The sequence below is a fragment of the Rattus norvegicus genome, chromosome 4 (assembly GCF_021556685.1).
Source record: "Rattus norvegicus strain SHRSP/BbbUtx chromosome 4, alternate assembly SHRSP_T2T, whole genome shotgun sequence".
Lineage (NCBI taxonomy): Eukaryota > Metazoa > Chordata > Mammalia > Rodentia > Muridae > Rattus > Rattus norvegicus.
Genome location: NC_141537.1, coordinates 126,839,385 through 126,866,498, shown reverse-complemented (window position 1 = coordinate 126,866,498; position 27,114 = coordinate 126,839,385). Strand labels below are relative to the sequence as shown.

General features: G+C 41.4%; 1 long non-coding RNA gene across 44 annotated transcripts in view; it reads right to left on the bottom strand.

Annotated features, from left to right (window-relative positions):
* The window catches only part of LOC102555978 (uncharacterized), a 310,738-nt gene that overhangs the window by 147,880 nt on the left and 135,744 nt on the right, over positions 1–27,114 (bottom strand). For 2 of the 44 annotated variants that reach the window (XR_015686876.1, XR_015686878.1), the window contains exon 2: positions 18,858–19,027. The exons of the other annotated variants lie outside the window; for them this stretch is intronic. This is a non-coding gene — a long non-coding RNA (uncharacterized LOC102555978). The remainder of the gene's footprint in view (positions 1–18,857; positions 19,028–27,114) is intronic. 44 annotated transcript variants of the gene reach the window in all.

Here is a 27,114-nt window from a genome sequence, read left to right as displayed (position 1 = left end):
GCAATGGAAATAATTTTATGGTTGGGGGTCACTGTATTAAAGGTTTGTAGCATTAAGGAGGTTGACAACCACTGAACTATACCATACTTTATCAAACAGGGGAGTGTATCATCTCAGAATTCGATTTTGTCCCTGAAATCTCTAACCAGTTAGTTGAGGATATGTGGGTCCCAAATCTGTAACAGACAGGTGATGTACCTTGTTGAGATTTTTTCTTCCTATAAAATTGTAGAATATTGTCTCCTAAGTACAGTAAAAAGCTACAATTGGCAAAGGCCTGTATTTGAGCAGCTATAAGCATCCCATCGCTCCACAAACGTTCCTGCTGTAGCCGTGCATCTAGTGAGCCTAAGCAGGGCATTGATGTGAGGACCAAATGTTGATTGGTAATTCTCCCCTGCGTAAGCAAAACCATAAGGGAATAGAAAAATCATTTCTCTTGCTACAGTTTTCCCACCAAGAATACTGAAGAAAACTAGACATAATGTGAATCCCATATGTCCAAATATATCACTAATTCATTTGGTTATAAAAAGTAAGTCTCTCTGGCCTATCATATTTGAATCCATTTTTATCTCATATTCAGACTCTGCCTCTAAATCTCCACACACCTGCATCACGTTGACATCCAAAGCAAGCATGATTCCTTGAAGCCTGGGGTATTTCTGCCCCAGAAGAAGCTCCACAAGAAGAGAAACACTGGACTGAGATTGGAAATGGAATACACAGATGAGTCTGTGTGGCTAACTCGCACAGCCTTCATACTGGGAGAAGCTCAGGGGGACAAATCAACTGTTCCGGCTACTCAAGCAGAATTACCAGATGCTTAATTGCTATGCCTCACTTGAGAAGGTTTTTGAAAATTACAATGAACTCAAAGTCATGCTTTAAGACTTACTATGGCAAATTTTTATGGCTTTTAACTTGAATGGGATCGGGTTTTGCTCTGTAGTTAAGTTCTTGTGTCAAAGCTAGGTGGACGGACAAATCCTAACTAAAGTAACACTGTGGGGTGATGAGGGCAAAGCCAAGTGCACTGTGCTTTGTTCTGTTTGAGAAGAAGGCTTTGAAGCTGCCTGTGTGTTTTGGTTTCTGCCTACTATCAGGGGACTACCCGTAAGGTAACAATTTTCTTTTTCTTTTTCTTTTTTTTTTTTCTCGGAGCTGGGGACCGAACCCAGGGCCTTGCGCTTGCTAGGCAAGCGCTCTACCACTGAGCTAAATACCCAACCAAGGTAACAATTTTCTACTGAGATTACCTACTGTCTTAGAGTCTACTTACATGTTTCTCATAGAGATTTTTACCATTTTTATGTGTGCCTTTCAAACAAATTAGTAATTTGTTAGAGAAAGCACAATGGAGACAAGAATTATTTGCTAACGGACAAATTCTGAGAGATGCGTGCATAGGCAATGGTGCTGTGTGACCACCGTTGAATGTGCTCACACAGCTCTGTGTGGTACGGTTCATGACACAGCCTCTAAACAGTGTGCACCCTGTGTTTGTGATCCATCTCTTGCAAACACCATGTGTGGTTCCGAGTTGTGTATATGAGATGTTAATTCAGAATCCACTCAGTCAACCCTGTCATTCTACTGGGTTATGGCTGGCCATGGAGATCTGTAACAACCTTTCTCTAATGACTTCTTCCTAAACCAAATCCATCCTGCTGACCTAGCTCAGATTATTAATTCGGATGCATTGCTCTTTCCACCCTTTGCATTATCTTACCATTTTTTTTCTTTCTGAAGTTTTATTCCTCCCACCCTGCCTAGACCTGGGTAGATAAGACTAGGGGTGAGAGTGTTCTTGACTGAATATGATTCTTCAAAGAGCACTCTGCTGAATCCTATGTTGCCCAAGTCGAGCAAAGCCTATCTGCATCTATTATACCCAAACAACCCCACTGAATACAAGGGACTAAGACAAATGTCATATGTATTGTAACTTTGTATTATATACATTATTTATGAAAAATATCAAGGAAGGCCCCATTCTAAGATCTTAGCATGTAGAAAGCACCCATGCTTATACATTTATGGAAACACCTGACTTGGCATATGCTGCTATTTTTTTAATGAAACAATATCTTATTCTTTGACATTTGCATAGACATATACAACCAATCTTGGTCACATCTGCCCTCTCTATCCCCCTCCGTCTGGTCTTCTCTTCAGTTAATCACCCTTCCTGACTTAAATACTTTTAAAAAAATCTATTTATCTATGTATCTATCTATGTATCTATCTATCTATCTATCTATCTATCTATCTATCTATCTATCTATCTATATCTATTTTTACACACATATAACATACGGAATCCATTATTCATTCCCAATCCAATGTTTCCATTTTTAGTGAATTTTTTGATATCCCTTCAACTATCTTACTATATATTCTTCCCTTTACTCACTGGAATATAAATTGACAGATATGTCTCTAACAACTGGGATAGTCTTTGATACATAAAAGGGCTTTAATAAATAAGCATTTAATTATAAAATTGTTTAATGACTGAGACCGAAGAGATGTGTCAGAGGTTTGAAGCTCTGGCTATTCTTTCAGAGGATTCAGGTTCAATTCCCAGCACCCACACCACAGCTAACCGTCAATTCCAGTTCCAGGGTTCTGATGCCCTCTGCTGGCTTCAGTAAGTGCCAGGCATGCACAGACAAACATGAAGTCAAGACACCCACATTAAAAAAAATCTTTAAAGACTGATTAATGAATTATATTGCAGTGTTTTACTGAATGTCCCTTGAATCCCACAAGGTCTTCTAGTCCATCTTGCAAGACGGATTGGTGCCTCCGTAAAATGTTTGCTTCTCACTCTAAGGCCTTTAAAACGAAAGCTTGATTTTCACATCTGTGCTCTTACCCAGCAACAGAAGACTAGATCATCTGACCTCCTGAGAGCTCTCTGGCCCTTGACATCCTAATTCAATTCCACTTAAAAGTCCTCAAAGTAATTTGTGGAGAAATTCTTTTCCTCCTCATCTCTGGATTGGAGTTTGCATTTATCTAATTATTTCCTTGGTACATTGACCCAGCTTGAAAGGAGCACCATGTCATCTCCCCTGGAAATGCTCTAAGCCCTCACTTTATAAAAAAAAAAACCAAACCAAACCAAAAAAAAAAAAAAAAAAAAAAAAAAGGAGAGGGCTAAAGACTCAGATCTCTAGGGAATTAAATTGCATTCAAATACAATTAAGGCTTTTTGACTCACAAAAGCAAGGACAATCAGAGGCTAACTGAGCCAAAGCAATTGTTCAGCAAACTAATCCCCGGACCTGTTATTCACAAAAGGACTCTCACAACTGAAAAGAGGGAAAAAATACCCAGAAAGGAATGCTGAACTGGACTGAGTTAGGGGAGAGTTCTTGAAACCTTGCCCCTCCCCTCCTAGGTACTAAATGGGTCCTTCCTCAGTTCTGTTGACTCTGGTTCAATACCTCCCAATGACCTCAATGAGAATCTTTAATGCGGATGGAGGAGGTTCATCCTCTGCAGACATGTTGAATAAGTGCAGAGAGCGAAGGTGCAAGACAATGTCACCGGGAATCAAAGGATGAATGCATGTCATTCCTCGATTTGAAGGGTGATATTTTGATCTCTTAAAGGATATAGATTCCTTCTTTAATAAAAAATAGTATTTTGGTATAATAAAACAAGGAGCACAAAATTGCTAAGAAAACCAATTACATTAAAATCCATGTTAGCAAAAAATATTTTCTCCTCCAAACAGGTGAGTAGCGCATGCATTTCATTAATACATTCAGCTGAGGACCAGCATTAGTCTGATAATTACAGTAATTTTATAGTGGTGACACATTTAAATGACAGTTTGAAGTGTTTCAGCAAACAGTGCTATGCTATAAATATCTATAATTTATAAATTTTGTATGAAAAGGACAGATGTCACAGGTAAAGCTAATGCTGCTGCGGCTTATCCTCTGCATTCATAATGGAAAGACGTGTAATTTCGGGTAAATATGAGTATAAGTAATGATGGATGTAATCATCCCATTCGAGTTCATGGATGTCCCTCACACTCTATCCCAGGTTGGAAAACCTGATGTAGACATTACAGAGTTCTCTGAAGAGTTCCGGAACTAATATACACTATCCGCACCTTCCCTTGTACTTAATTGTGTTCACTCTGACCGTTCGTGGCCAACAAGTATAATTGTTGGCCAGGTCAGTAAGAAGGCTTGAAAAACTGGAAGGTGACCAGCCCTGTCATGTGTGCTTTTTGCTTAGAGAATAGACCTCTTCAGACTGATGGGGGAAGGGTTCCCAGTTGCCATAGAATTCTGGCTCTGGGTGCTCAACTTGCCCCTAATGTGGCTTGAAAAATACAAGCCCTGTACCCTAGAAACAGCTCAGTTCTTGACAAAGCTGGATGATTAGTGGGTGCTTTAGAGTTGGAACCCTGTGCTCTCCATCAGTGCATTAGTGCTCAGAAGCTGGGCGTTTTAATTTCAATATGGGGAGAGCAACATCATCAAGGCTGTAATAAGAATGAAGCAAGGACGTATGCGGAACGCAGTGCCTGTCACACCCTACACCCTTAAGAAGCCCTGGCATCCGTGATCATTGCTGCTGCTGTTGGGACAGCTCCTTCTTTCTACTGATCTCACCTTCCTGTGTGCCAATGCAGAGTTCAAGACCGTCCACAGAGTCTGTCTTTTCATGAAGACTTCAATACTTTCAGATATGCTAATAAAATAGCATGCTACGCTAAACCCAGAAGAGTGACAGTTTTGTAGCACAACGGTTCACAATTGATATTGTTGCACAGTCCAGCGTAGCACATGACATTGATAGCAGGGACTGGTGTATAGGAGACTGTCTCTCTAAAGAGTCTTCCTTCCTTCCTTCCTTCCTTCCTTCCTTCCTTCCTTCCTTCCTTTCTTCCTTCTTTCCTTCTTTCCTTCCTTCCTTCGTGATTCTGCCCATCCTTCCACAGTCACCCCTGAGGTTCACTGAGGTTTCTGGTGTTCTGTTAGAAAACTCTTTTCTATTAAGCAATTACTTGGACGCTTAATAAAATTCTTTTAACATGATATAAGCTACATGAAAATAAAACATAATAAATCAAACTGAATTTGGAGGTGCATGCCTGTCACCCTGGCACTCAGGAGGCTGAGGCAGGATACTTAGTAAAACTCGGTTGTCAAGAAGGAGGAGGAGGAGGAGGTGGGGGAAGGAAGGAAGACAGAGAGGGGGGGGAGGGAGACAGAGACAGACAGACAGACAGACAGAAAGAAAGAAAGAAAGAAAGAAAGAAAGAAAGAAAGAGAGAGAGAGAGAAAACAACAAAAGAGAGATTACTTGGAATTGGGTGTCAGCTCTCTACAGCAGCCACTAAGCCATCTTCACTCGGAGCTGAGGAGAGGGTAGCACCTTGTATCATCCCTTGTCTCTTTTATAATTGTGATTAAGTAACACCTTCCTAATAGTCTTTGTTCAAAGAAGCTCGGTAATTGTGAATGATTGAAAAGGAGGATTTAAATACCATTTGAAGTAAATGGAAAAGTTATATAGCTAAGGTTGGGAACTCAAAATAACATCATGAAGGCAAGATCATTTATTTAACTCTTATAGGGAACAGCATTCTCCTGTGTGGAATGCCCAGCCTCCTGTGCCTGCGAATTCCCTGAAAGGCAGTTAGGCAGAAGTGAAATGTGGCCATGCACTAAAATGCTTCAGGAATGAAATACACACTGGATTTCAAAGACTAGGTAGTAAATAAAAGATATGAAATGCATCATTAATCATCTGTATTGTGATCACATAGCGAGAGCACAGCAATTTGGACATATCAGGTTAAACATGTCTCGTATTATCATAAATCCAAAGTTTAGCCAATAGCTCAAAGACAGTAGTAAAACGAACTTCTCTCTTTCAACTGGCTTTTTCCAATGTGTCCACTGACACACTTAGCACTCCGTCCCTGACACAGCCAAATGTTCCTTGACAGATGGGTTAGTAACTGAAATGAAGACGCGTGCAGCAGAACACAAGCCTTAAGGCGGAATGAATTCCCTCTGCTACAACGTGGATGACCTTTGAAAACACACCACGGGGAAGAGAGCAAGTCAAATACAACCGAGTAAATACCGTTGGATTCGGCTTGTGTGCAGCACCGACCGCAGGTAAACCCACGCAGAGAGAAAATGGTAACTGAGGGGAAAGGGCAAATGGAAGCCTACTGTTGAATGACGACAGAAATGAATGGTCTCTGGAAATGTTGGGTGGCAAGGGCTACCTGACAAGAACATACTGAATGACCGGTATCAGATTGGGCCAAAATGGATACAGTGGTAAATTTTTGTTATATGTATTATATGTATTGTTATGTGTACAATTAAAAACTTCCATAAATGGCTCTCTCATGTGGCTCACATTTCCGTGGGTGACACTGCTCTAGAGTTTGAAATGGGGGCTAAGAAGCAAGTGCCACGCTACTGTGGTCACTGAGGCTTTGCTATGGAAAACTCAGGCCTTGAGTGCTGACTAGCTAGCTTCTCCATCTGAGAAATAGGCAAAGTGTGGCCCATTGGGTTATTTTAGGTCTAAAAGAGTTCGTCTATTTAGTGAGTAGCACAAGCTAAGTGGTGCCAAATAAAGGTCCTCGCTGCCCATGCAAGGAAAACCGGGCGTCTTGCTGCTGCTGAGACATCACTAATGCGGAAATGACTAAGAAATACCTCAAAGGTTCTGTCAGCATCACCCAGTTTTGTTGTGGGTTTGGTCTAATGCTTCTTATATTATGTTAATTTGGTCCCCAAAATTACATGAGAATCTGCACGTCTGCACATAAGATGCTGAAGGACTCTGCCCCCTTAGTTTTGATTGGTAAATAAAGTTGCCAGTGGCCAAATGGCTGGGCAGGGAGACAGAGGTGGGACTTTAGGATTCCCAGGCAAGGATCTGAGAAAGGAAGAGAAAGGATATAGCTGTCATGCCGGGAAAGAAAAGGAGTAGAAGTGTGTGTGTGTGTGTGTGTGTGTGTGTGTGTGTCTGAGTGTGTGCCTGACAGAGAACATAGCCGTCTTGTAGGTACTGGGGAACTCAGCTGGAGAGGCCTGCAGGTCTGGGTCTGAGGCAGTAAAGATGAAATATAGGTTGTAGTAAGCGATTATCAGACAGTACATTTGCCACATGGAGGTTAGGAAGTATCCCAACCATCGAGCTGTTTAAAGCATATTAAAATATAAAGGCTGGGGCTGGAGAGATGGCTCTGCTCTTCCAGAGGTCCTGAGTTCAATTCCCAGCAGCCACATGGTAGCTTACAACCATCTGTAATAGGAGCTGATGCCCTCTTCTGGTGTGTCTAAAGAGAGTGACAATGTACTCACATATATAAATATTAATGTATTTATTAACATATTTATGCTTAGCCAATAATTATAAAAATATTTAAAGGCTGTGTGGGTGTGTCTTTCATTCAGGAACCCAGAACATTGCAATGGGTAGTGAGGAGTGCTGCCATCACTCCATCAGGGTCCATTTGAGTAGGATGAATTGGGAACTGCTATGTGGTTTTCCTGGGCAAAGCTTATTCTGTAAGTGTAACTTACTGGGGACTGGGAGGGAAGGGTTGGGCTCTATTTTATAGGAAATAGGCACTCTGGGGCTGTGGAGATAGTTCAGTATATCAAGTGTTTGCTCACAAGCACTTGAACCTGAGTCAGGTCCCCTGAAACCAGGCGCTATGGCATGTGCTGATAATTCTTCTCCTGAGGAGAACACAGAATGATTCCTGCGATCTTTGAGGAGTCCTGGCTAGCCAGCCTAACTGAATTGGCAAGGCCCAGGCCAGTAAGCTACCCCATCTCAAAACATAAGGTGAGATGTTTCTGGAAATATCCCTGGAGGTTGTCCTTTAGCCTCCCCATTCATATATCCATATGTGTGCATGTGCCCTCACATATATGTGTACACCATTGACAGCTGTGCTCTCCTTAACTCCCTCGTCCACTGTGCTCAGTTGTAGCAGCTCATACTGTGACATAGACTTCCCTAAACCAATTCCCTCCTGTCCCCAAATATACACTAACGACAGTCAAGCTGCAGAGGTGCCCATCCCTCCAGCAGTCCTACTTCTCACTAACAAAAGCCACTCAGCATGGCTAAAATCTGCTCTGGTGGGTTTTGAAAAAGTAAGCCCACACATACGCAGACAGTGGCAAGCGTGGGTAAGCTAGGCAGTTCAGCAGCCTCACCAGGGCAGGCCTGAAGAAGGCTGAGAGAACAGAAGCAGAAGCAGAGCTCTGAGCTATAGGACCGCCATGGAGCTGGACACCCACAGGCAGTCAACCTACCAGAAGCTAAGAACCAAGCTGATCTCTGGGTGCCTGTTTCTGAAGATGCCCTAGTTGTGGATACTTGTACTAGTGTATTCTTTTAACACAATTTAACTGTCTCCCAATGTCAATATCACTGCAAGCCAAGCTGAAGCTATTCCTTTAGGATTCTCACTGCCCCAGTGCACCTCATCTGTGGAAAAGAAGCATCACCAATGAGATCCTTCTGCACACACTGCACAGTCAGCATTCTTCTTATACAGAAGGTTGACCGATTTGGAGCCCAGAACCATGAGTTCTGTATTTGCTTCATTCTAACGAGCATGCCATATGGCCGAATCATCCTACTTGAGATTTACAAAACTTGTACAGAAATGACATCATCATGTGCAGTTTATTGTTGAATACTTTGCTCAACAGCCCCAAAGTAATCAAGTTGCTTTAGGATTCACATCCAGTCAGCTAAGCTCTGAAACAGTTCTCTTAGGCACCATCCTGCACCGTGCTCATTTTAGGCTATTAGAGTTATAAGACATGTGACCAGAACTTTGTGTTTGCTCACTCCACAGCCTTTTCTGAATTTCCTGTTAACTACAGTACTGATGAAAATAATTTAAATGACCCATGCCTTGTTCATTTATGTTGCTAATGTTGTTTGAGACAAAGGATCTCACAGAGGCGCTGCTGGCCTCTAACTCATAGCAATACACCTGGCTCGGCTTTGCAATTGCTGGGATTAAAAGCTGTTCTATGTAGCTGTTCATGGACTGATCTAAAATGAACAGTGGAAGCAGAAAGCAAGATATCTCATCATCACCTTTGTAGGTCTCCATTTCTGGGGCTATTTTTGTTCGTTTATCACCTGTCAAGTAAGCAGGAGAGGATCCCTGGCCAATTGCAGATGGCCAGCAGCTTGTGTAAGCAGGATGGTCCCTATCTAGCCCCACAGCAGTTACTGAGGAGCAGGAGTTACTGAGGAGCTCCATAGCAAGCAATCGAATCTTCAAAGCTAGAAGAAAGTCTAAGGAAGAAAGTACTTGGTTGAAATTTAAAACGTGCTGCTCTTTCCAGGGCGTTCAGTTAATGGAGCTATGCTAGCCATTAAGACACTAAATAGTTTGAATGCAGTAGACAAGTACCCATCTCTTGAGCTTTCCAAATGCTCCTTTTATGACAGTAGTTCTCAACCTGTAGGTCAAGACCCCTCTGGCAAACCTTGATCTCCAAAACTATTTACGCTACTACACATTAACAGTAGAAAATTATAGTTAGGAAGTAGCAACAAAAATAATTTTATGGTTAGGGGTCACCATAGCGTGAGTATTAAAAGGTTCAGCATTAGGAAGGTTGAGAACTACTGCTCTAGCTAAACTCTTGAGATTACAGTAGTCCATTTGTATTCATGGCGCAAGGGGTAGAGAGGGAAAGGGCACATTGGAAAACAACCTGATTCTGCTACTTAAATGTTTAACTACTGTGTGTGTGTGTGTGTGTATACAGGTAGTCATGAAAAATTCTCAGTGCTTGAGGTCCTGTGGAGTGGTTAAATTTGATTTGGAGATGTGTTTTTTAATATTCAAGAGTATATATAAATATTAATTCAGAGCTGGAGTGTACCTCACTTGTAAGCATGCATGAAGCTCTGAGTTTGATTTTTAGCATCTCGAACCTTTTTTCAGCTCAATGATTGAGCCAAAGAAATAAGGGAAGAAGGGAAAAAAGGAGGAAGGAAGAAAGTTTGTTGATTGTGGCTCCCCTCCATCCCTGTATCTTCATCTACAGCTCTCCCTCAGAATCCTAGATTATCCACCAAAGGTGATTAGCATTCTCTCTATTCTATGCCCACGTGATACTCTCTTTCTCCTAGTAGTACCTTCACATCAGTTGGGCCGACCCCAGCAAATTGTTCACACTGAGCTATGTTGGTTCTACTTGGTATTGAGAAATGGGTATGAAAATCTCGTGAGCCTATTTGTGTTGAGCAATGCCTTTGAGAATCACTCTGGGGAGGTAGCCAATTCAACTTAATTTAACTGTTTTATAGGACTTGGGCAGGTCTATTTAGATTTGATTCATCACTAATTTAGCACTAAGGAACATATTTTCATGATTCCAGAAGTCTTCTGAGCTTTGCAGCAGACACGCACTCATCTCATTTCCTTGGGCTCTTTTCCTCCCTGTCTTAAAGGATGGTATGGCGGGTCATTATAAAGTCTGTGTTCTCCCTGTCTTCCCAAGAGCTGAGGATGGGATCTGGGGCACTGGGGTAGCTTCTGGCTGTGGGCCACCTCCCTAGATTATTCATGTGGAGCCAAGATTGGTGTGTGTCCAGCCACAAAGAACCAGGACCAAGGCCCAGGGGGAGACTCTGGTCAGAAATAATTGCAGACAGCTCTACTGGCGCCTTTGACTTGGAAGCTTCAAGGAGAACCACATGACTTCAGCTCAAGTCCAAGTAGCCTTTGACCCTCTGCCCAACTCTTATGCTCTCCAGAAGAGGTGCTCCAAGGAGCCAAGGTGTCTCTCTGGCCTGGCTTAAGCTTGAGTTTTGATTCATCATGTTTTATTTTTAAGCCACCCTGCAAGAGGTTTTAGAAGGTCCTGAGAATTTAGAATAAACACTAATCTCTAGTCTCTAATTTTCTCCTTCTGAACTCTTGTAATTATCTGATTGGTGTGAAGCTGATTGTATGGTGTTAGTGTAACCACTGAGTGCCTATCACACACACAGTGCTGTGAGAGTTACGATGGGGCCATAGAGGTGGAGAAGACACATTAATGGTAACTTTACATTGGAGCCACGTTGATAGCTGACGTTAAGGGCAATGTCTTGAGGTAAAGCCTTTAGAAGAATTCTGCAGTGCCACAAAGCATCATGGGATAGAATAGTGGGATCTAGTCTTACTCCCTGTGGCAGAAACTCCTTTCTGACTAGCAGTCTAATAAGAGAGAAGATGTGCCTCCAGTCAGCCACACAACTTTAATAACATATTGGCCAGAGAAAACTAGTTGTTACTATTTTCTGGGTACCAGATCTATTCATGATGTTAGGTAGGCATTTAATAAACAGTTCCTCTTGCATTTTAAGAATACTGAGCATCGTCCCAACAGGGTCACTAGTAAATGTTATTGTGCCTGAAGTTTGATCTGTGGAGTCTTCATTCACGCTCTAGTTGCAGACTCACAGTTGTATATTTATCCAGTGTGTGATAAAAGAAGTAGCCGACGTTCTCGGAAGCCATCCCATATTCTAGCCCATTCTCAGAGTGTAAACTGTCAGTCACACCTTGATGTCTTAAGTCCATCCCAACTCCACAAGCCACAGCTCATTTCTCTCATGAGTAGATGGGTTGACCCATAGTAACTGACAGAGAGTGATTAAAACCATGTATGGGTCCTGTCTGGAAATAGCTCAGGGGCTTACTGGCTGTCATCCTGAAAAAAGAAAGATATGCTACTAAAGTGCCCACACGCAGCCCATCTGAGTGGATTTTGGACTCTCCTAGGTTTGAGGAAGACATAGTCAGGGAAGTTGCCCAGAGTGCAGTAACTTAAGTACACAGGGTGATATATGAGATTTGTTAATCTCTCATAGTCATGACCAGGTCACTGAAGACATGTGGAGAGAATATGCTCTGATAAAGAATACAAAATGAACTCTTTTAATTATGTCCGAGACACACGGCATTGTGGCTGAGCTGTGTGGACATTATTGAAAACCTTGTCAGCTGCCATTCAGTTGCGCAGCCAGCCAAGGGAGCCCTTGGGAATCTTGGCTCTGTCCTTTATCCAGGCTGTTTGTCTATCTGTGTAACTTTAGGAATGCTCTTTTGAATAGGCCAGCTGGACAGCTGCTGACCCTAACACACAGTAGCCTTTTAATCCTAAAGTATCCTTTATCACATCACGGGAAGAGCAAAAGAAAGAAAGGAATCTCCTGCTCTATTTTTCCTGGAGGAACACAGAACCAGTTAATAAATGAGAATGAAGACAGATTCTCTCTCTCTCTGTCTCTCTCTCTCTCTCTCTCTCTCTCTCTCTCTCTCTCTCTCTCAGCATTCTAGATATGTTTCTTAACTTACATTGGAAAACACATCGGAACTTAAAAAGCCGGAAGAAGCTGGTCGTTATTTTATTTTATTTTTTTGCCATGCATTCATACTTGAGTTGAAGCAATGTTTTTTGCATTTTTTTTACAAAGGGCTGGCTGTGATGGTAGTCCCCCATATTTGGGGAGGCTGAGTAAAGTGCCTCATGTGGAGCAGGCTAGCCTAGGCCATGTAACAAGCCTATATAAAAACAAACAAAAGGAGGAAAAGCCAGATAAGACAGAAATGTGAACCACTGCAAAGATCATATTAAAATTTGAAATCCAGCTGGGTGGTGATGGCACATGCCTTTAATCCCAGCGTCCAGGAGGCAGAGGCAGCTGGATCTCTGCTTTTAAGGCCAGCCTGGTCTATAGACAATGAATTCCAAGACAGCCAGGATACACAGAGAAACAAAAACAAAACAAACAAAAAAATCCGAACAAATGAAAATTGAACTCCAGAGGAAAGGATTTGCATCGCATAAGGAAAACTGTTTACATTTGTGCTCCAGCTGGAATGGGTACCCTGAAACTTGGGGCAAAAAGTCACTCTTTGATGTTTGTTCTGGGACAGCAGTTAGTGTTACACCTCGTATAAGGAGGGCTGCCTGTGATAGCATTTAAGGGTGTACCCCAAAGACCTGGAGGCTCTCTTTCCTAGCAATCCTTTTGGTGTCAAGTGAGTGAACCGAAAAAAGATTTGATCCCTCAAACAGTCTCTGGAGGAAAAGAGGAAATGGGTTCTATTTCCAGACTTTTTCATATTTTTCTCAGCACCTCACTCAGTCCAGTATAAACTCCCAAAGAAGAGCTAAGCAGTGTCTAGAAAGAACAAAGTGAGGCAGAAGACACTCTGTGTCTCTCAGACTGTATCACTACTTCCTCTCTCCATCCATGTCTTTAAACCTCAGTGGGAGGGAGCAACTACAGGAACATTACCTGGGCACCCAGGAGTCTCTGGATTTGCCTTCTTTCTCATTAGACTTTTGATTGCTGCTTATCTAATGCTTTGAGCACCTGCTTTAAGGCATCATTCTCGTGTTGGGTCAGCTGGGTGGCTCTTCTGTAGATGTCATGTAACATTGTGGCGCTACAGAGCCAGGTGCTAGCCTGATGATCTCTCTAGAAAGATGTTCTGGGTCTTTACCTGGGTAATGCCATATTGAGAGGCAATAGCGATTCATGATCTGTGGATAGAGTCTACATAACTCTAACAGCCTGACCCAGTTGGCAGGAATGGGTAGCAGCAAAGACGAAATTGACTTTTAGTGTTGGTCAAAGACCAGAGGACAAGGCTCCAGTACTTGGAATTCCCGCCTTCAAGCTGAGGCAAGGAAGGATGACAAAGACATTTTGTTCACATTCAGGGAAGTCCTCATTTCTGCTTTGAAAAGTGGCCAGCTGAAAATGAATTGGATATTTCAAAAAAATATTTTCCCTCCATTGGTCTAATGTCAGAATGAGTACTAGCTTTATATATTCCCCAATTATTTATTTCCATAGTCTGAGTCTGAATTAGTACCCAGCTTTTCTCACGAGTACCTGTTACACATAATATATAATATAAATAATGCATAAATTATATATATATATATTACTGAGATATGGAATGCTAGCCGTGTGAGCAGAAAGTTAGACATTAGAGATTTAGATTTTCAGAAGCACCAGTCAGCCAGCCACTCTTGGGTCTTCACCATTGAGAAACAGCCTTAGCACAGCCAACCTGAGCACAACAGCTAGAGAAATGGACATGCTCACACACAATTACGTTTGAGCTATTTGCCCGGAGGACTATGTGTAAGATCAGAGACTCTCCAAGTGGGAAGGAATCTCAGCTCTTTCCTCTTCTCTACTCTACTGTGGTCTAAATTATTCAAGACAGATGGACTCAGCTTAACTGATGCTCCCCTCATGCCAAGTTCCTCCCCACCATCGCGTAGTCATTTTCCCCCTGCCTTATGGTATAAAAGGAGTTAACCTCTTGATTACAACTACAAATATAATTACAAATATATAAGATAAATGGGACCTGGAAGTGTTTAGAACTGACAAATGAGGTAGAGGGAAAGGAGAGAGAGGGAGAGAGAGAGGTGACATGTTGAAAGACTACAAAGGGACAGATAGAAAACAGTATGCACGGTTTGGGCAGTCTTCCAAAGAAAGCCTTACTTTACTTTCCCCATGTTCCAGGTAACTTCAGGCACTTAAGCATTGTTGCAGTGTGAGAACACTGTCTTCCAGATGCATTTGAATTCCTCCATGAGGCATATGAACAGGAAAAGATATCAATAAACATGACAGCATTGACCCCTATGTCACGTAAGTCTTTGCTTAAATTTAGGCCACACTAATTCACACCTTGATTTTCCCATCATTTTGAAATAGTGGTGCCTTATCCTTTCACCAAGAAGTTGGGCGCCTCTCCTGCACCCATGAAGTTTTGAAACCAGGAGAACCAGAAGCCCAGCACCCATTTGGGGACATATTTATGAATGTGGTCACTTCATAAAAAGATGTCTCCTGTGTTTCCTTTCTGGGGCCAGAGGAAGCGAAAATGCAAAACATGCAGACAGTGAAGAGACCTCAATCAGTAGAGCCTTGCAAGCATGAGGAGTGGACTTCTCTCTCCAAGACACATGCAAAAAAGCTGGGGGTAAGAAAGTGTACGTGTAAGCCCTGATGTTGGGGATGATGAGAAAGAAACAGATCCCTTACGCTCCCTGCCCTTCACTCCAGCCGAAGTGGTGAGTTCGGGGTCAATGAGAGGCCCCGCCTCAACATAAATGTGTGCAGTGCCTGAAGAATGACACCTGAGATTGGCCCTCAAATATCACTCTCATGCTCATGTGCAGGCATGTGCATCCCCCACACAAGAACACACACACACACACACACACACACACACACACACACACACACACAGGGACTGAACTTTCCCAGCAGAGCCCATTAAAAATAGTCATCCTGGAGAGGATTTACAATGGATGGCTTTCAGCTTCTAGGGAAATATTCAAAGTGTATACATTTGTTTCCCTAATTGCCACAAATACTCAAATTGTTATCAGTGACTTGTAGCATATATTTATTTAAGACTATCATTATAGTCCTTCCCCTAAATTGGAAAAAAAGCAGCTGTTTTGCCCTTCAAAGAACAAGACTTGTCCCTTTGACTGATCACTTAAAGAGGACAGGGATTACAAGTATTTACTTAGGATTTTTAAAAATAGGGCTGGGGTCAGTTCGTTGCAAAATGGAAATAATTCCTTGGGAATCTTCCATTGTGACTGATTACTGCAGTAAATGGATAAACAGGAATTTGAGATCAAACGGCATTCCTCTGGTACAAATACTATGTAGATGTCGTTGCCACCTGAATGTGCCACTTACTGGGTCATGGTCTTTGCTGTCAGTGGCCGATAGTGAGCACATGAATCCATGATGTTGCTGATTTGTTAACTAGTCTGCTAGCTAGCCACATGAGAAAATGTTCTCTGAGATGGACTGCTCATTCAAAAAAGGAAAAAAATAAATATGTCTTTTACAATTTTGCCATTAATTCAAACAATAAAAATGTAAAAAATTAAATGTCTAGATTTTAATGGATGATTTGCATTATGTTGCACTGCATACAACGAGAAAAGGACTTAAAGTCAAGCTTTGTTTTTAAAATTTAAAATGGATGGAAAGCCAACATTCTCGCTTGTGTTTATGTACAGGAACTATAAAATGTATGATGAATTTGGCTTTTCCCACATAAAACATATTGTTTATATATGAAAAACTGCTGTACTTTTAGGGGAAGAACTTAAAAGTAAGTTCACTCTCAGTGTAACTATATTAACGTAAGAGGAAATAGCTGTGTTTACTAATGCCATAGTTAACAGTGTGTGAAGTTTAATTTAAAAATCATATACAAGTAGTTTATTGTTTACAAATTGCCCAGTTGAAAAAAATTAGAAGCAGAGATTTAAATAGATTTCTATCAGCACAGCATTCCAGTACACTTTTACCATCCAATTATTTCAGACTATCTTCAAGGGAAATGGTTTCTTATCCAGTAAGAAGCACAGTACAGCAGTCTACTTTTGAGGGAGGAAGAGTGTTAGGAATGAGCATGGACATTGCTGTACTTTGGTTCATGACTGTAGACGTTTTTGAATGTAGCTAAAGGTTCTTGCCTATTTCAGAAAGTTACTGAGTTCAGAAGTGGGCCTGGAATAAAACTCTTAATGCAATAGAGTGACAAGTCTGTGTCCTAGACTCCAGGAATGGCCTGAGGTCTCTTTACAGAATTCCCACACGGTGGAAACACCCAAAGAGACAGTAAAACTAAACATTAGACCCAAATAGACATGGTACAAAAATAAGCCCTTGAAGATTGTCGTCTGAAAAGACAGGCATGGGAAGCTTGAATAGTGATGGTGAAAGCAGATCTGGAGGTTGGCCTCTTTATGGTCACCAGCTGGTCTTCAATGTCAACTGTCCCTGATCAAAGCCAGATGCCAGGTTTTACATCATCTGTGTTCTGGGACTCCTCTTGTACTTTCTCTTCAGGTGATTTTTCTTTCTTGTCTTTGCAACAACTATAACAGTATCATGCCCTCCCTTGGGTAGGGTAAATTTAATATAATTCTCTTTTTCCTTCCCTTTCCTTCCCTTTCCTTTCCTTTCCTTTCCTTTCCTTTCCTTTCCTCTCCTCTTCTTTTCCTTCCTTCCTTCCTTCCTTCCTTCCTTCCTTCCTTCCTTCCTTCCTTCCTTTCTTTCTTTCCTTCTTTCTGCAGATGCTCATGTAGTTGGGAATGGACTTAATGTTTCATTTTTCTGCCTCCAGCTTTCAAGTGTAGGTATTATAGGTATAGCCACACCCAGTGTAGGCGGCGCTAAGGGACTGAACTACATGTGGACAGTACCAAGTGAGCTGATATCATTCTGACCGACTGATTGCTCAATGTAAGGCTTTTCTTTGAGTCAATCTTTGAATCCTCAGCGCAATCACATACCTGATACTAAACAGACATTCAGTGAAGAAATATTAAATATGGAGTCGTTTCAAGGGTTAGAGAAGTAGCTCAGTGATAGAGCACTTGCCTAGAGTGTGCAATTGGTTGGTTTTTGGGTGTGTGTGTGTGTGTGTGTGTGTGTGTGTGTGAAAAGAGTAAAGTATACAGTTAATCTTGTGTCTTTGCAGAGCATATATTCAATATATAAGACATATCATTCTTTTTTTTTTTTTTGGTTCTTTTTTTCGGAGCTAGGGACCGAACCCAGGGCCTTGCGCTTCCTAGGTAAGCGCTCTACCACTGAGCTAAATCCCCAGCCCCAAGACATATCATTCTTATTATTAGCCTTAGATCAGTATCTGCCACATAGATTCATAAATGCTGACTCTTCAGACTCCCTTATGGCAAAGTTTACCAAGCAATTCAAGCTTGGAGACCTGAAGAACTATATACTCTAGTTATTTTGTGGTGGTCAGGACTGAGGAAACCACAGACTTCTCAGTCAGAATGGCCATCTGTCAATGTACAACAGAAGATATAATTCTCTTAGATTCAAGGCTCATGGAACCAAGTCCTGAATTTGTAGAATTTGCAGTCAAAAGGTTTCTGTGTGTCTCTGACTCAGAAAAAAGAACATTATTGTCTTAGCTAGGGTTTTATTGCTGTGAAGAGACACCAAGGCAATTCTTAAAAAGGAAAGTATTTGATTGGGGCTGACTTATAGCTTCAGAGGTTCAGTCCATTGTTATCATGGCTGGAAGCATATCAGGATACAGACAGACGTGGTGTTCTAGGTGGGGCTGAGAGTCTACATCTTGATCTGAAAGCAACCCAGAGAAAACTATCTTCTGCACTGGATGTAGTGTGAGCTTATGTATGAGACCTCAAAGCTCACCTCCACAGCAGCACACTTTCTCCAATAAGGCCACACCTACTCCAACAAGGTCACACCTACTTCAACAAGGCCATACCCCCTAATAGTGGTATAATGGTACACCACTCCATATGGGCCAAGCATTATATGGGGGCCAAAGCTATTCAAACCACCACAATTACCTAGATGGTCATAGGTTGCAAGTCAAAGGCCATTCTGTTTGTTTCATTACATGTCATTTTCTGGGTGTTGTAAAGTTCATATCCAGAACCCTTCTCTACTGTTAAGAGAAGGAGAAATAAGTTGATTTGCCCCAACTATGCCTTTGTAATTTCCAAAATGGAAGGAAACTTAGGGATCTACTTCCTTAGACAATAACACTTTTGCTATAGATGTGAGGATGAGGCTAAAGCTTGTTTTCTCTGAGAGAGCTGGATAGACAGTGGCACAGCAAAGACTTGACTCTGTTCTCTCCATTTGAGTCCTTCAGGTTCATTCTTCTCTGTCAATCAACAGTCCCCACAATAGAAAAGTCCCAGCAGCATTACCAGTCTAATTCCTGGGATCAATAAACATACCTTGAATGAGAAAAGTATTTTGAAGACATGAAGAAACGAAGTAACCTGATGTTCAGAGGTCAAGACTGGGTCAGAAATGATTGATCAGGAGCACATGGGAGAAAAGATAGGTTTGCTGGTACAAGCCTTGGAGTCTGGCATGATGTGGCCCCATATCCAAGAATAGCAGCCTAGAGAAGCAGAGGGGCAAAGAAATAAGTATTCTCTGTAAAGCAGCAGAGAAGGCAGGTCCCTACTAGCACCTTGATTTTGGCTGGGGACACTGATTCGAGGCTTTTTGACTCCAACACTGTGAATGAATCAGTTTCTAGTGCTATGAGCCACAGGGTGACAGTGCTTTGTTACAATACTCACAGGGAACTACCCCTATGGAATGGAGAAACTGTATTTTTTTTATCTTAAAAAAATGGGCACATAATATAACTACTATGCAAAATATTTAATAGACAAACTACCCCGGGAACTTCATATAACTTTTCATCCAAACTCAGCTTTTCTAGCACAAGTGTTTCAAGGTTGACCAGAGTATATTTATTTTATATTTGTATGTATTTAGAAAGGATTCTTCAAGAATACCCTTGGCAGGGAATAGAGAGGCAAAGTTTAGAACAGAGGCTGAAGGAACACCCATTCAGAGCCTGCCCCACATGTGGCCCATACATATACAGCCACCAAACTAGATAAGATGGATGAAACAAAGAAGTGCAGGCTGACAGGAACCGGATGTAGATCTCTCCTGAGAGACACAGCCAGAATACAGCAAATACATAGGCGAATGCCAGCAGCAAACCACTGAACTGAGAACAGGACCCCCATTGAAGGAATCAGAGAAAGGACTAAAAGAGCTTGAAGGGGCTCAAGACCTCATATGAACAACAATGCTAAGCAACCAGAGCTTCCAGGGACTAAGCCACTACCCAAAGACTATACATGGACTGACCCTGGACTCTGACCTCATAGGTAGCAATGAATAGCCTAGTAAGGGCACCAGTGGAAGGGGAAGCAATCGGTCCTGCCAAGACTGAACTCTCAGTAAACGGGATTGTTGCGGAGAGGGCAGTAATGGGAGGAGGATGGAGGACAGGGAGGGAAACACCCTTATAAAAGCGGAGGGGAAGCGGTTAGGGGAATGTTTGCCTGGAAACCGGGAAAGGTAATAACAATTTAAATGTAAATAAGAAATACCCAATTTAATAAAGATGGAGAAAAGGAAGAAAGAAAGAAAGGGTTCTTACTCAAAAAAAATTGTAGATGTTTTTAGAAACTCCCTTATCTTGTAAGCAATGTGTGTAAGGAGTATCGTTTGTTATATATCTTTTTGCAAAGAAATTTATATGATAGATGGCACTGTTACTAGCTTTTTTTCCAGAGGATGGTTTGTTTGTTTGTTTGTTTATAATTCATTATGAACTATAATTATACCATTTCCTCTTCCCCTTCTCACACCAATCCCTCACAAGTTCCCAGCTTCCTTTAAAATTCATGGTTTCTTTTTCCTTATTATTGTTACATGTGCGTGTGTGTGTGTGTGTGTGTGTATGAATAAATATATAAATGTAACCTGCTGGGTCTGTTTAGTGTACTTGTATGTATATGTTTAAAGGGATTAGATAACCCTTTGGGGATTCATCTCTAGGGAAGACTAATTCTCCCTCTTCTAGCAGTTTTTAACTCTTCAATACAAGTAGGTCCCCATGTGATTTTCTGCTCCAAGCTAAGATACACTCCCTCTGGAGGAGTTATGGTATAGATAGTTCATATAGCGGTAGACTTCCATCATTCCTCCCAAGGGTGGATTCAGATCCACTGCATCATCTTGGCTTGGCTGTATCAGCTGTTTCTTTAATCTTTCACAAAACACATCTATATACATTTAATCTTAAACATGTATGCACCAGTAGTGCAAAGGAGGTGGCCATACATGTTGCTAAGACAAAAGAATAATTATTACTGAATGTTTATCTAAATAAATTATGACTAAGGGTAGAACTCTTAGCGCACATTGACCTTTGCGGTCACTTAGGGTACCACATTAGGCATTAGATTTCAGTAGCAGTGGAGTTCTGTCGCCTGAGAGTGACCTGACTTTAATGTTTTATCAGCAGTTCTCATATGGCGAACACAGAAAACAAACTTTCTAAAACTTACCCAATTAACTTATTTATTAATTTATTTTCAGTAAATAATTACTGAAAAGTACAGGTTATGAGGAACTTTCTGTACTCATCTGCTAGCTATCTCCAGCACAGAATGGAAAAGACAACATGGCATCTAGCACTGAGGTAAGAAGACATCCCAAAGGGATAGAGACACAATGAAGATCACATTCTCCTTGAGAACCAGAGTCACATTGTTTATTGCTGATGATTATTAAGAGTGCTAGAGAACCCACATCAAATAAGAGAAATATGGGTGCCACCATTCCATCAGTTGGGACCCCAGAAGCCTTGTTAAAAAATAATTATTAGAGGAGAGATTAAGGAAAGCGTGATTAACAGAGGTGTGGGCCAGGTAAAAAGAGGCCACACAGGACAACATCCTTTGCAGGGCTGGTAACAATCACGAAACTTCTCAATCCGAAGGAATAAGAGGAAGGCATGGTTATTAGGATGGAGAGAAAGCAAGAGAAGGATAAGCCAGGAGGGGCTGGAGCAATATCTCTGACAGGAAGTGTGACAACTCTGCAGAGAAGGATCTTTAGGCTAAAACTCCAAACTCTCTTTTCTTGGGATCATTTCTCTTAGGCAAAGGACATGAGCGTCAAGCATTGCCACCCATACAATTTAGCCTTCTGAATCCCCAGCACTGGAAAAGGATGGAAAATGGATCTAGGGAACTAAGAAAGACATTCAGGACACCAGCTACTCGGAGCTAGCTTTGAATGTCAGAGCAACAGTGTAACACCTGCATTACAACAAATACATCTCATGCTCTTTTGTCAGGAACAGAGGAGGAGACGGAAGCGGAAGTAGTGAGATAATGATGGAGTGCCTCCTACATCCTAGATGATGTAACCACACTCCAGGTGACTGGAACATGTAATCTAAATGCAACACCTTCTAGCTAGATCACCATAAAGTCACGGAGGCTAGAAAGCTCCATTTAAATGACTAAGATCATAAAGTGGCTGACCTGTGATTCACTCCTGAGACAGAGTTGCACATAATATGTTCCCACACATATAATAAACCTATTACATATTAATTAGAGAGTTGGGGGCTCATGTATGTGGATATTCAGAAGACCACAGCAGGGAAACAGCTCAAGGAAATGTCATTCTACATGTCAATCTACATGTCTTTAGTGCATGATGGCCCAACAGCTTCCAAAATGTAATCATTTAGACCCTTTCCTTCCTTGGCCTATCATGTCATACTTCAATCTCCTTCCTTCCATATTTATCATTTAAAATATTCATGTCCATCAAGATACAATACACAGCTTTTTCTAAAAACATAAAAAAAAGAAAACCCCACTTGTTGATTCCTAAATATCTCCAAACCAATGACTTTTCTTTTTTCTCAAATGGCTCGTATGGAACAGCTATGATGCTCAGGCTTTTGTGATAGCAAGTGTTGAGTGTGCCCTTCTTTTTCAGCGTATGATACCTGAAGAATTTACCTTCCATGAAGTTGATTGTCAGCTTGGAAGGATCTAAAATCATGAGAAATAGTTCTGCCAGAGAAAGTTAAAGGCCAAGGTACCTACATTAAAAACTGAGAGAAAGCACAAATAGATAATTTAATAATACGATTCAGAGATTTGGAGAAACAAGAACAAGTTAAACTCAAATTCATTACCAGTAAGAAATAATAAGAATCAGAGCCAAAATTAATGAAATAAAAACAAAGAAAGCAACACAAAGAATCAAAAAGTCTAAGAGCTGGTTCTTTGAGAAGAAAAACAAGATCAACAGACCTCAGCTTCAACTAATTAAAAGAAAGAAAGCAAGGACCCAAATTCACAGAATCAGAAATGAATTGAGAAACATTACAACAAGTCCCGAAGAAATTCAGAATACTAAGACGGAGTAATTTTAAAACCTGCACTCTGTTATTCTGGAAAACTTAGAAGAAATGCACAAATTTCTAGATTCAGCCAAACAACCAAAATTAAACCAAGAAAAAAACCAACAACCTGAACAGACTCATAAGGAATGAGGGTATTGGATCAATAACAAAAAAGGCTTCCAAATAAAAAACTCCAGTCCTACACAAATTCACAGAGGAATTCTATCAGACTTAAGGAGTATTTATAACCAATTCTTCTTGAACTGCAAAACAAACAAACCAAAACAGAAGGTGCACTCCCAAACCCAAAACCCTTCTTTGAAACCAGGATTATGTTAATACCCAAACAGCAGGGTATAGACACAACAACAACAACAGAAAAGTGCAGACCAATATCACCATTGAATATACACTCAAATGTGCTCAATAAAATTCTTGTGAACTAATTACAGACACACATCAAAATGACTGTCCACCATGACCAAGTTTCGTTTATCTCAGTGATGCAAGTATGCTTCAGCATACATGGACTTACAGACAAAAATCACATGATTATCTCAAAAGACTCAGGAAAGGCCTTTGACAGATTCCAATATGCCTTGATGATAAAAAGTCCTAGAGAACTAGAGGGAACATACCTCCACATAATAAAAGCTATATCTGAGGAATCTATTCCCATCATGATCATAAATGGAAAAAATTAGACCAATCTCACTGAAGTCAAGAAATAAATGAAGCTAGTCACTATCCCAGGAGCAGAAGTAATTAAAAATTCTACTCAGCTATGAACCATAATGACCAGCATGACATAATAATCATAAGTGTGCAATACTGCCTTAGTGATAACCAATACCTCTCTAATTGGTCTTATGGCCTATTCAACAACAAGGAGACAATGCCTAGTATTGGAAACCTAACAACCAACTGTGGTTAATGAAGTCATGGATCTTGGAGAAGCTACAACTACCACTTTGCCAAACTAACATACCCTAACTGTATAATGAATATTTATCGTTATGCCTACAGATAAGTATAGCTCTCATCCCTCATCAAAGCGGTTTCACTTTGTAACAGATAAGGAGGCCATTACAAAAAACCACAATGGATCAAAGTGCAGAGAACAAATCGATGCCCAGTCTCAACTGATATATCAAAAAATGATTCCTGTACCTAATCAGGAATCATTATGGAAGAGGGGGCAGAAAGATTTTAAGAGGCAGGCCAACAGGAAGCTTGCCTTGAGATTGTGTCTACTAGAAATGTCAGAAAGGCTACAACCCTGAAGTCTACCATATGTACCACATGCATGGTTGCATAATCAAGACCTGAATAACAATGGGCATGCTAACATGGAAGGGGGAATGGTTTTAATCATAGAAATATATCTAGAGGCAACTATATTTTCAGTGGTATTGATGACTGTACAGTTGAGAAAAGGGACACAGAAGGCTTCTGTGACAACCTTACCCTCACCATCCCCCAAAAAAGTAAGAGCCTAGACAGAAAGACATCACAGAAAAGTCTTTAAAATTGTGATAAACATGATAAAGTGTATCTCTCAACAACTGATGACTTCTGGCAGGAATATGGGTGGGAAAGCATTCAGTTTTCTTTAAGGAGCTCGCCACTGGGAGTTTCACCACACTCCAGTGAGTTTATGGGCAAATTGGAAAACTGGACCTGTTTCTTCCCCTTCCTCTTCCTCTTCCTCTTCCTCTTTTCTTCTTCTTCTTCTTCTTCTTCTTCTTCTTCTTCTTCTTCTTCTTCTTCTTCTTCTTCTTCTTCTTCTTCTTCTTCTTCCTCTTCTCCTTCTCCCTTCCTCCACCCCTCCTCCTCCTTCTTCACACTGTCCTCCTCCTCCTCCTTCTTTTTTTGGGGGAAGGTCAAAGGGTGGAGAACAGACCTGGGGGGACTGGGAAGTGATTGTGACCAGAGTCCATGATGTAAAAATAACCAAGTAATCAATAAAAGTATTATACATACAGACTGAGAATGTTGTATTTATGTATTTAAGAATACACAAATATACATGTACGTATGTAACAAGAACTAAAGAAAAAGGGGTCATAAGTATGAGAAAGGGCAAGGAGGATGGATAGGAGTGAGGAAACAAAAGGGGAATGATGCAATTTCAGAGAATAAAAAATATTATAAATAAAGCCATAGAAGACAAATCTCCTGGTAAATCTTTGACAGACATTCAAGACTAGGTTAAGTAAGGTAAGAAAATTGACCCTAAATGTGGTAACACCATTCTAAGGGACTGGAGTCCTAGACTGCATGAAAAGGAAAATGCTAGTTAACACTAACTAAGCATTATCTGTGGACTTTTGCTGGAATGTGCAATAGAAATAGTTGAGGCAGAGTCAACTAACCTGGAACCTGGGGACTGCCAGAAACTGAACCACCAACCGAAGAGTGAGCATGGGCTGGATATAGTCCTCTCTCACATGCGCAGCTTGGTCTTCATGGAGGACCCCCAACAACTGCAGGGGGGCCGTCCCTGAATCTGTTTGCTGCCTGTGGATCCTGTTCCCCTTCCTGGGCTGGCTTGTCTGGCCTCAGCAGTAAGAAAGAATGTACCTAGTCCTACAGTGACTTGATGTGCTGGAGGGAGGACACACAGGGGAGCAACCCCTTCTCAGAGGAGAAGGTGAGAGGTGAGGAGGAGGATCTAGAAGAAGGGACTGGGAGGGGGCTGATATTGGGATGTAAAATGAAAAATAAATAAATAAAGGAGTGAGCGAGTGAGTGTGTGAATGAATGAATGAATGAATGAATGAATGAATGTAGTTGGGGCATGAAAGTCTGTTTTTTCACATGCTGTAAACTGTACAATATAAAGTCTGGAGCCACTCCCTAGCTAAAGGCTTTACAGAAGTGAAGCAGATGCAGAAAGAATTGAAGTGAAAAGATCTGAAAAGACCAAATCCTGGTGACAGCTCACTTGAATCTCTCATGTTAGCCAGTGGGACCTCTACTTCTTCAAGCCCATGAGCCAGCACATCTCAGTTTTCAGATACTTCCAAGAAAACATTTCTAACTCCAGCTACCCAGAAGAGCACCTGACTATTGCAAATCCTTAGAAAGCATTCCTGTAGCGAACGGAATGGCATCCTTTCACACTCACCTGCCCGCACAAGAAGGTCCGAAAACCAAAGTCAAGTCGTAACTGTATCTTCCCAGGGTCCAAGTAGCACTTAACATGTGTCTATTGAAGCCTCACAGAACTCTATGTTCTCCCTTAGTGCGTGACACAATTGCAGGGAGACACAGTGTGGTTAAAGAAATGCATGTGGCAGCCAGAACCACGCCTGGTGTTTTTGAGGCGTTGAAAGCTGGTGATAAACCTACTGATGGTGTCCAAACCATCTGCTAAGTGGCTCCCATGGACAGTTTGTCGTGTGTGTGGGATAAAGATGGTTGAGATGCTAATTGCGTAGGAATAATACAATTGGGATTCTCCCTTCTACTGTCGTGTCATTGACTCTTACATACATATTTTTGTTCTTAGACTACTCTTCTGATTAGAGTATGTGACACATTTAGATTTATATGGACAGTCTACAGTGAAATATTTGCTAGTTCTCACCCAATCCATAGCGGAAGACCAACAGAGGCGAAGCATTTGGATTTTACAACCTATTAGAATTGGGATGAGTGTCTGAAGTGGGCCAGGTCATGGTTTCCTAGATAAAGACCATTTCTGACTCCGTCATTCCCTGTGAGTGGAACCCCCACATGTGGCCTTGGGAGCGGCGGGAGGGCATCTCTTCTCACCATGTGAAATAAGCAGAGAAAAGCAGCCGATGAATAATAGTAGAGTTAGACTCCGTGGCTTCAAACCTGGCCATCTCTTTCCAGGCCAATTCTAGTCTTGCTTGAACACTCACTGCTCTCTTCACACCATTACAGAGCGGAATCCTTATGCCTTTATACTACATAATGATTTTATGTTGACGTTGCCCAGGCTGATCTCAAACTGCCTTGGACCACCCTGAATTAATCACCCCAGTTACCAGGACAATGTGTGCACACCTGGGTAGCTTTCTCATCTAGTGATTGAGTTAACCCAAAGTAATATCTGGCTCATTCCCTCTCTCTCCCTCCACCTACGCAAAACCTCCTACAGTAGTCAAAACTTTCTTAAGATGGGAAATTACCCAGGTGAGAAGGTCAATAGTCAATTCCCAAACCACCAAAGACATTCCCCTCAGTACCAAGAAGAGAAAAATAAAGCTGGCCGG